The 10,733-nt window shown below is 43.8% G+C and overlaps 1 pseudogene; it reads left to right on the top strand.

Annotated features, from left to right (window-relative positions):
• The first annotated feature begins 2,920 nt into the window (after nucleotides 1-2,920).
• On the top strand, nucleotides 2,921-10,354 carry LOC103089753 (N-alpha-acetyltransferase 50 pseudogene; annotated as a pseudogene).
• Nucleotides 10,355-10,733: the final 379 nt, after the last annotated feature.

Genomic DNA, 10,733 nt, shown 5'->3' with positions numbered 1-10,733 from the left:
ATAAAGAAGAATGAATACTTTTTTTATAATCTCCCTGGGAGATTACAATACCGCATTTGACAAAGAAATGACTTGTGAATGCATAAGGCAATTGGAAGTCTAAAGGCAAAGCTATTGGAATGATCTCAGTTAGAAGGTAAGAGGATTAGCGATATGTAAATAACTCAAGCCTCGATAGCTGCACACTGAGATTACTGCTTACAGTGAAGATGTGTAGCCACTCGGGGGAGTATTCTCTATTCGATATTTCTTTCCATGTTGGATTTTGTTCCTTCCTTTTATATCTTAGCATCTGAATCCAAATTCCATGCTAGCGGGGGAACAAAGATAATGATGCAGATTCTTTCTGTAAACCTGATGAATCTAGGAGCTGAAGGAAAGGACATCAGGCTGAAGGAGGCTGTAGGATAAAAGCTTTCCCTCCCAGCACCCTGTTGCTAGCCTAGTCCTTTCACTCAGTCATTCACAAATATTTATGTGTTCAGGCACTGTGCTGGGGCTACAAGAGTAAACAGACAAAAAGGTTTTCTGCCCCTCATGGAGTTTCCAGTCCTCTGAAGTGTCCAGATTTAACAGTTAACCACAGGAACCAAAGCCTGACAAGCACAATAAAGGAAAATACTGATACCAGGTGCTATGAGAGGGCATAACAGAGAAAGTTATTTTACTTTGGGTGATCAAGGAGAATCGTCCTGAAAAAAGTGTACTTCTGCCAAGATAAAAGGATGGGTAGAAGTTAGTCAACAAGTTAGGGAGAGAACTTTCCAGGCAGAAAGCGTTTGACATCATCTAGGAACTGAAAGAAAGGTAATGAGACTCTAGTGGCATGAAGGAGACAGAAGGGGATATGGCATATGGAGGGGAGGTAGGAAATAGCCACGTTACGGGTACTCTTGTAAGTCCTGCTGAGGATTCTGTGTTTCTGTTTGAATGGAAAAGAGGTAAGGAAGTGCTGTAAGATGTAACTTACATTTTATAGGAGCATCTCACTGCCCTGAGGGGAGTGGCCTATAGGGAAGGAAAGAGTGGAAAGAGACCAATTAGGGGGTTAAAGCAATACTTCAGGAAAGAGACGATGGTGGCTATAGGGAAGGAAAGAGTGGAAAGAGATGCCCTGAGGGGAGTGGCCTATAGGGAAGGAAAGGGTGGAAAGAGACCAATTAGGGGGTTAAAGCAATACTTCAGGAAAGAGACGATGGTGGCTTGGACTATGGGGACGGTAATGGTCGTAGAAAGATGTGGTAGACTGCAGGTTTCTTTGGGCATTTAAAAAATATATATTTATTTATTTGTTTTTGGCTGCGTCGGGTCTTAGTTGAGGCATGTGGGACCCTTTTGTTGAGGCAGGACCTTTCGTTGCGGCGGGACCCTTCGTTGCGGTGCGCAGGCTTCTCTCTTGTTGTGGTGAGCGGGCTTACCTGCCCCGTGACATGTGGGATCTTAGTTCCCCGATAAGGGATCAAACCCATGTCCCCTGCATTGGAAGGCAGATTCTTAACCACTGGACCACCAGGGAAGTCCTTCTTTTGGCATTTGAATGGACAGGACTTGATGGGTTAAAGTTTGAAGGTGAGGGAAAGAAAGGTTTCAAGGATGACGCAGCTGCTCTGATATAGATGATCATGTTCCTCTAAAGCTGGGGTTTTGTCAGATGCGTGCAATGGAAGGGGAGTTGGATTAGTTACGAAAAAGATGAATCAGCCATGGGCTTCAAGCTGGATAAGAAAATAAAGACAGATGGGGCAGATGGCTAGAGAGAAGGGAGAGTTGTTTATGGATGAGAGGTCTCCATGATGTTGAAGAGCTACTGCAAGGATGTCTGTCCTTAAGAAACCAGCAGGATAGATGATAACCAAAAGGTAGAATGTTTGAATTACCAAGTCAGTATTGCTTCTCCCCACCCCACATCCTCAAAACAACAAGCAACAGCTTCTGGATGCCATGAAGGTTTCTGGGTGGTGTCTACCACCTACACACAAGACAGTGACATATCAGAGTGCAAGAAGGATCTGAGCAACAGAAGCACTTAACTGAAAGAGAAGACAAATTATAACTCCTGAAATCCTTTCCGCTTGGCATTAATGTGATAGATTCTTGCATAACAGAGTATCATCTCCCAGTTGTACCAAATGTCCATTTTCGTGTTCTAATTCATAGTCTTGGAGCGACTCCCTATGTTAAAGCAATTTGATTCAGTTGAGACAAGATGGATGACTTACACTTGACAAGTTAAGTGAAACAACAGAAGATCCTCAAGTATGAGTGAACTGTAGTTTTTAGTGGAAAATAAAATTACTTTTTTGTGTATTTGTATTTGCATTGTCTGCAGGTGTTTGTTGTGAACTGCTGCTTCCAAAAGAAAACCATACACAGTTGTTTGTGTATTTCACTTTTTAAAGCATTAATATTTTTATTTTTAAAGAAAAATTTAAGGGAAACGAAAATGTTTGCACGACTGCAGAAAACCTTGGACGAAATTTCCCCCAAGTAGTTTTCTGGAGACTATTTTTGGCCATTATAGATCAAAATGCAATCTGAAGAAAGATTTTAACAAATTAAATAACACGCTGCCATCGTTAATTTTCTTATTCTATCTCAGCATTGGGGAATTTGAAAGGAAGATACTTTAAGATAACGTGTGGACAGCGCGGCGGCGTGGCCAGAGGGAGGTGAGTGCCCCGTGTGCACGTGTGGAGAAGAGGCTGCACCAGCGCGGCGGCGAGACGGACCCCCGCCCCCTCCGGAGACGCAGGGCCACGCTGCATTCTCGCGGCCTCGGTCACCCGCTCAGCTCCCTGCCCTGGGCGAGTGGGCCGGCTTGCCCGGTTGAGTGGCCCGAGCTCAGGGCGCGGAGAGCTCAGGGCGGCGACGACAGCGGCGTTGATATCGGGGGTAACAACGGCCTCAGCTGGCGGGGAAGATGAAAGGCCGGATGGAGCTGGGAGATGTGACACCACACAATATTCAACAGCTGAAGAGATTAAACCAGGTCATCTTTCCAGTCAGCTACAATGACAAGTTCTATAAGGATATGCTGGAGGTTGGCGAGCTAGCAAAACTTGCCTATTTCAATGATACTGCAGTAGGTGCAGTATGCTGTAGGGTGGATCATACACAGAATCAGAAGAGACTTTATTTACATCATGATACTAGGATGTCTGGCACCATACGGAAGGCTAGGAGTAGGAACTAAAATGTTAAATCATGTCTTAAACATCTGTGAAAAAGATGGCACTTTTTTTTTTTTTTTTGCACAGGCTCCAGACGTGCAGGCTCAGCAGCCATGGCTCACGGGCCCAGCCGCTCCGCGGCGTGTGGGATCCTCCCGGACCAGGGCACAAACCCGTGTCCCCTACATCAGCAGGTGGAATCTCAACCACTGCGCCACCAGGGAAGCCCAAGATAGCAGTTTTGACAACAACTATCTGCATGTCCAGATCAGCGGTGAGCCTGCAGTTGACTTCTACAGAAAACTTGGCTTTGAGATTATTGAGACAAAGAAAAACTACTATAAGAGGATAGAGCCCGCTGATGCTCATGTGCTGCAGAAAAACCTCAAAGTCCCTTCTGGCCAGAATGCAGATGTGCAAAAAGAGAGACAACTGAACAAATTAGAGAGGAACTTTCTTGCACTTGCTGGTCACCAAATAAAAGAGAGGCCCACTGATTCCCCCCGCCCCCTGCTTCTTTTCTTTTAAAGCTTTCCCCCTTCCTTGTTCTTGTGTTTCTTCCTTTCAAAACTTCCTTCCCTTTCCTCTAAAAGTTTTAAACTTTTAAGGACTTATTAATCGGGTTTGGATTGTTTTAGTTTTCTTATTTTTGTGAGGTGGTTTGATTGCAGGAAGGAGAAGGTATAGATCTGTTTAGTTTCACAGTTAAGATATATGGTCCCAAAAACTTGAGTGTCAATTTCAATTTTTTTTTTTAATGTCCTGCTTTCACATTGAAGGGCAGAGCCTAACAAAATATTGTATATTTCAAAGGACAAGAAGAAGCAGCAGCAATATCCTGTTCTCTAACTCATAGACAAGTTTAGTGTGTTTGTGGTACTTTGGGTTTTTCAAGATTTTGTGGGATACTAATCCCTATACATTGCCTTCACGGCCACCTATTGTCCTATTAGCTCAGGAGTTGGACCATTGTTAGCCTCATAAGAAATACTAAGCTTATTTTGTTCTGTTAAGCAGTTATTTCTTCCTTCCTCGCTGGTGCCTGAGGGTAGGTGGGACAGTTTGAGTAGGTAGTATTATACTTTGGTCTCAGCACTTGAGTTGAGCTGCTTTTTGCTAATGAGTGGTCTGGCTGTTAGCAGAGTTTATTTTTCCCGCTGTTGATTGTTAGAAGTGGCATTAACTTTTAGAGCGTGGGCTGGTGAGATTAATTTTTTTAATATCCTAGCTAGAGATATGGCCTTTAACTGACCTAAAGAGGTTTGTTGTGATTTGCTATTTTTTTCTCCTGTCCTTTTTCTTCAGTAAACCCACAATAGTTAGTCAAACCTTAAAAATGGAGTTGATGTCCTAATAGGTCAATGGCCCTAAATAAACCTGAAGCAGGTGCTGTCTCTTGGACATATTAAAAAATACCTAGGGCTTCCCTGGTGGCGCAGTGGTTGAGAGTCCGCCTGCCGATGCAGGGGACACGGGTTCGTGCCCCGGTCCGGGAAGATCCCACATGCCGTGGAGCGGCTGGGCCCGTGAGCCGTGGCCACTGAGCCTGCGCGTCCAGAGCCTGTGCTCCTCAACGGGAGAGGCCACAGCAGTGAGAGGCTCGCGTACCGCAAAAAAAAATTTAAAAAAAAAAAAAAAACAACCTAAAAGGAAGCTTAGATGGACTTGTGGCACAACAAATGCACTTAAGGTCAGCTAATGTAGACTGTTAGAAGTGTGGCCACTGAGCATTTGATTTTAGAGGAAAGAATATCTAGACAGTATTTTTGAGAATAACATAGCTGTGCTATTGCTTATGTGTTGAAGAACATCCCAGATTTGCTTACACTCTGTGCTTGTGATATTGAGTTTAAGGATTTGGGGGTGGGGGAATTATTAAACATATTTCTTCTATTCTTCGAAAAAGTAGAAGTCTAGAAGTGTTAATAACGCAAATGTCACTGTGACCTCCTCTAGTGACAGGACTGGTTTATGCCAGATCGTTTTCTGGCACATAGGGAGTGGCTTTGACGGGTCAATAACTTTTTTTAAGATAGACGACATCTGAAATTTTCATATTTTCCTCCATAATCCCATCTCCACTATTTAAATTTTTCTACATTGCCAATACTGGTGGACCAAGAAATGTTTTTTTGTTTTTTTTTAAATTTTTTTTTTTTTTTTTTGGCTGGGTTGGGTCTTCGTTTCTGTGCGTGGGCTTTCTTCTAGTTGCGGCGAGCGGGGGCCACTCTTCATCGCGGTGCGCTGGCCTCTCACTGTCGCGGCCTCTCTTGCTGCGGAGCGCAAGCTCCAGACGCACAGGCTCAGTAGTTGTGGCTCACGGGCTTAGTTGCTCCACGGCATGTGGGATCTTCCCAGACCAGGGCTTGAACCCGTGTCCCCTGCATTGGCAGGCAGATTCTCAACCACTGCACCACCAGGGAAACCCCCAAGGAATGTTTTTATTAGACTTTAAAACAATGCACAGGGTTTGAATTTTCTGTCATTTGACTTTAAAAGGAAGGTTGCTTCATAATATTTATCCTCTTATGTAAATTCTGGCATAGAAGTTTCATCTCTTCAAATATGTGGAATGGCAAAATTACTTTACACAATGTTTATGTACATTTTTTTTTTTTTTCGGTACGCGGGCCTCTCACTGCTGTGGCCTCTCCCGTTGCGGAGCACAGGCTCCGGACGCACAGGCCCAGCGGCCATGGCCCACGGGCCCAGTCGCTCCGCGGCACGTGGGATCCTCCCGGATCGGGGCACGAACCCGCGTCTCCCGCATCGGCAGGCGGACCCTCAACCATTGCGCCACCAGGGAAGCCCTATGTACATTTTATAATCTTAAGTTCTTATTTGAGAATGTAAAAATACAAGGTACGATCGACTTCAACAGTCTTAATTGAGTGCCAAGAATAATACAGAAAAGGAAGATAGCTGATAAATGAGTTTATAGGGTTGTAATCTTAAGATAGTAAAAATGTAGAAAGACCGTGCTGGTTTCTTGGGTATCAGTTTCTTAAGCAGTCCAAATCTAAGCTTAGAAGAAAAGTTTAGCATTAAGCACCTTTACCTTCACGCATAAGCTTCAGCTTCCTCTTGCCAAGAGAAGAGTGCTTGAGTTACAGAAGGCATAATTAGTTTGAAAATTCAGCCTTTTTGTAAACTTCACACATCAAAATAGATTTTGATATATAAATGACTTTTGTGAGATGATACTGCCTCTATTTCTATAACCATTTCACCTGGACTATCTAATCAGTCCTATGAATATATCCCTAAACGTGGTTAATGAAAACCGAATAGCTGCCTCATGACAATTAAGTACATATTATTTATGGAGGAAAAAATATTAAATTTTGAATTGAGTGTGTAGGCTCCCTGTCATTTTAGTGTTTCTTTTTCCACAATTAGTCACTGACTTTAACCTACCGTGTAAGTGTTTGCAAAGGGTGAATTGTCCTATATCAAACTTACATGAAATAATTCCATCCACTTATGGAGGAGGAGGATGTAGAAAACGTACAAGCTGGGCGCTAGTTCATGTGCCTGTGAGTCAGTAAAGACTGAAATAATGTCCCATGTTGAGTCGGTTATTTTGAAATATGATAAAAATTATCATTGAGGGCTTCCCTGGTGGCGCAGTCATTGAGAGTCCGCCTGCTGATGCAGGGGACATGGGTTCGTGCCCCGGTCCGGGAGGATCCCACGTGCCGCGGAGCGGCTGGGCCCGTGAGCCATGGCCGCTGAGCCTGCGCGTCCGGAGCCTGTGCTCCGCAACGGGTCAGTTGGTTATTTTGATAAAAATTATCATTGAGGTAAAACAATTCTATTAACTGGAAGATCACAGGATATATCCACCATATTTTTCAGGGCAGATAGTTTTTTCTGTGGGGCAAATAGGTAAAAATTATATTGTATGGTAATTGCATTTAGGTTCTAAAGAAAAGAATCTGCAGAGAAATCTCTGCAATATATGAATATCTTTTTTTTTTTTTTTTTTGAAATGTTCTTAATTTATTTATTTTTGCTGTGTTGGGTCTTTCGTTTCTGTGCGAGGGCTTTCTCCAGTTGTGGCAAGTGGGGGCCACTCTTCATCGCGGTGCGCGGGCCTCTCACTGTCGTGGCCTCTCTTGTTGCGAAGCACAGGCTCCAGACGCGCAGGCTCAGCAGTTGTGGCTCACGGGCCCAGCCGCTCTGCGGCATGTGGGATTCTCCCAGACCAGGGCTCGAACCCGTGTCCCCTGCATTAGCAGGCAGACTCTCAACCACTGCGCCACCAGGGAAGCCCATCTCTGCAATATATGATTTGTCCAGGTTAGTTTTCATTTGCAGAAAGAATTCTGAAATATCCCCATCGTAGTTTACTCATCAACTGAAAGTCCTCCAAAGAAAGAACTATTGGGAAACCATGACATATGGGGTGGAAAAGAAAAAGCTCCCTCAGTTTTTTGAGGGGAATAACTTTAAAAATACTTAAATAGCTGAGTTTACTTGGTGCGGTTAAGATTTAAACTTGTTGATTTTAACATGGCTGCTATATCTGAAATAAACTTACATGATGTTCTGGTAAAAAAAAAAAAAAAAGATAATGTTTGAATCTTGATCTTGCTTTTAAGAGAGAGTGAAACTCATGATATTGGTGAAAGAAACTTTCATAATGAAATTCAAATATTTTGTGCTATTTTCTGTAAAATAATTAATGATATACAACCTAACCCCATCAAAATGTTATAAATTAAACATGATGAATTAAACTCCTGATAAATCATGACCATATGAACATGATATGTTAGACTCACAGTTCATTTCCAATCTAAGTATTGCTTTAAGAATTTAATTGACAATTCCAGTTGTTCCAACCTCAGCCAAACAGTTTCTTCATTTTGAAATTAATGAAGAACACCCTAAGAACCACAATGTCCCCAGAAGTTTGTCTAAGTCATCATTACTGTCATTGGAACACAAATTACATGAAAGTCTTGACTATAACAGCATAATTAATAATTTACTTAAATGAAGGCCAGAAGATTAACTTTCATGGAGTAAATATAATTTATGAATTTTGTATGAGTTCATTTTATTACTTATCCAAATAACAAGCTCATAGAAAGAACAACACCCAGCATACACAAAAAATAGTTAAATTCAGTCATCTTTCAAATTTTACCATCACTTTATACATTTTTTAATCTTGTCATCATATAAAGGTATATTTGTCAAGGAAAGGGGATAGTATATGTGTTACTTAACATTCTGTTAGCTGGATGGATAACATGTCAATATTTGGACACAGAGATGAGCCTTCATCTGTACTCTTGCAGCGAATATTAGAAATGGGCCTGGTGAGGAGGTCATACGAAGGAGGACATACAAAGCTACGGGGCTGGAAGGGCCATTCGCACAGGTGCTGGTGTTTCCCTCATGGGAATGATGGCAGGGGCTGACGTGGAGATAACGGGAATCTGGAAATGAAAGTGATGCGAGTGCTAATGACCAGGAGGTGGTCACTATGAGGGGGTGGGGTAGAAAACTCCAATGGTGTGAGCCTCAGTGGAGCTCACGAGGGGCAAGGGAAGGAATGGAATGGAACAAGGAGGACACCAACGCCACCTCTCCATCAGGGGAACACAGGCAACAAGAAATGTGTCCCTTTGGGAGGCCACAGGGAAGCTGAGCTCAGGGGAGAGCTAAGTCTGGGTTAAGGCAATGACGTGGAGGGAATATTTGAAGGAAAAATACCTGAAAGAATATGCTGATCATGGAACAAGTATTCTAGAAGGCACAGTGAAAGGGATTATGAAGGAGGAAAGGGGTGAAGATTACAGAGAAGTTTGGAGATGAGAATTAGAAGTTTATTAAAAGTTATCGCTTGCACCTAGAATGATAAAATGGCATTGAAAGGTCCAGTGCATCCAATCCCGATGGAGTCTTAGGGGAAGGGAACATCTGGTCCTAACATAGTTCAGCTGTGGCCTGGAAGTAAGAGCCTTCCTGGGATTGAAATTCAGGACTGGCCCTCCGCCATCAGCCAGCACCAGCAGGTGCCATGGACATAAACACGGTTGGCAGTGAGGAGCACAAAACACCTGGTTCTTCATGGCCAGTCAATCCAAACAATTCTCATCAGCATTCCAGGTGGTTGGACCAAGATGCGTCATGATCTTGGGGCCAGTACTCAATGGATTAGCCCTGGGCAGGGCCCAGAGCCTTTTAAAGGCCACACTGATCATCTGGTAGCAGCCGACATCCGTCTTGTCATGTTTAAGAAGGGACAGACATAAATGGGCCTCAACTCCATCTGTTTTGCACACAGTTGGCACTTTCATACATTATACCCCAAATTGCCTTTCATATTCTAAACCCAAACATTTCCAGGTTTGGCACAGTTGTGCCTCCTGTCAGCCAACTGGTCAGTTTAGGCAGCTCCCTTTCATTATGTGGTCAACAGTATATGTTTATGAGAATTGCATGTTTTTGCCGTATTGTTTTGTAAAAATGAGTGGAAAATGGAAAACTGGATGAACTGACACTAGTGATTTTTAGAAAGCTGTGAAGTTAATCCCGTTTAGACATAGATGGAAACGATTGGGTGCTGCAGGAAGTCTAAGCTCTACTGGTCAGTCACTGGACTTCAGCCAGTTACGTGTTTAACTGCAAAATAAAAGAACATAATGAAATTCAAAAGGCAACAGAATATCATCAAGGAGTGTTAAACAGGACAAATGTGATTGAGGATTTTATGGTATTTTTAGCTTTCTGAGAATGGAACAGCCTTTTATAACATTGTGGGTCCAATGTTCAACTTCATGCGTACAGTTGTCCCAGCATCTTGAAGAACACGTTTTGTAGGGAAGCGGAGGCTGCCTGAGCCGTCAGCAGAGGTTCAAAATGGAAACCTCTCTCCTGGAGCACAGTGTCTCCAAGGTGATCGCTTAAGCATCATTCTGGAGGCTTGACAGGAGAGACAGGCAGCCTGGTACGGCAGAACACTAGAGTTTGGGTCAGAAAGATAATACCACCTTAGAGGGAGCATTTCCTGAGGTTCTGAGGGCCAGTCCCATTCTCTCTGATACCCTCTTCCCAAGGCAGAGCTCTCGCTCTTCCCCAGAGGCAACGTGGGCAGCTTGGCCACCCTCATAGCCATACGCACGTCTCTCTCATCCTCCAGTCAGCTTGCCTCCTCCGTCATCTTCTAAACAGTCCTCTCTTTAACCACTCTTTTTATTTTAATTTATTTTTGGCTGCATTGGGTCTTCATTGCTGCGCGCGGGCTTTCTCTAGTTGTGTCAAACGGGGGCTGCTCTTCATCCTGGTGCGCGGGCTTCTCATTGCGGTGGCTTCTCTTGTTGCGGAGCACAGGCTCTAGGCGCGCGCGGGCTTCAGTAGGTGCAGCACGTGGGCTCAGCAGTTATGGCCTGAGGGCTCTAGAGCGCAGGCTCAGTAGTTGTGGCGCACGGGCTTAGTTGCTCCACGACATGTGGGATCTTCCCGGACCAGGGCTCGAACCCATGTCCCCTGCATTGGCAGGCAGATTCTTAACCACTGCGCCACCAGGGAAGTCCCTCTTTAACCGCT

The sequence above is a fragment of the Lipotes vexillifer genome, unplaced genomic scaffold, assembly GCF_000442215.2.
Source record: "Lipotes vexillifer unplaced genomic scaffold, Lipotes_vexillifer_v1.1 scaffold240, whole genome shotgun sequence".
Taxonomy (NCBI): Eukaryota; Metazoa; Chordata; class Mammalia; order Artiodactyla; family Lipotidae; genus Lipotes; species Lipotes vexillifer.
The sequence above is the reverse complement of the archived record's forward strand: the minus strand, read 5'-3'. Positions and strand labels throughout refer to the sequence as shown.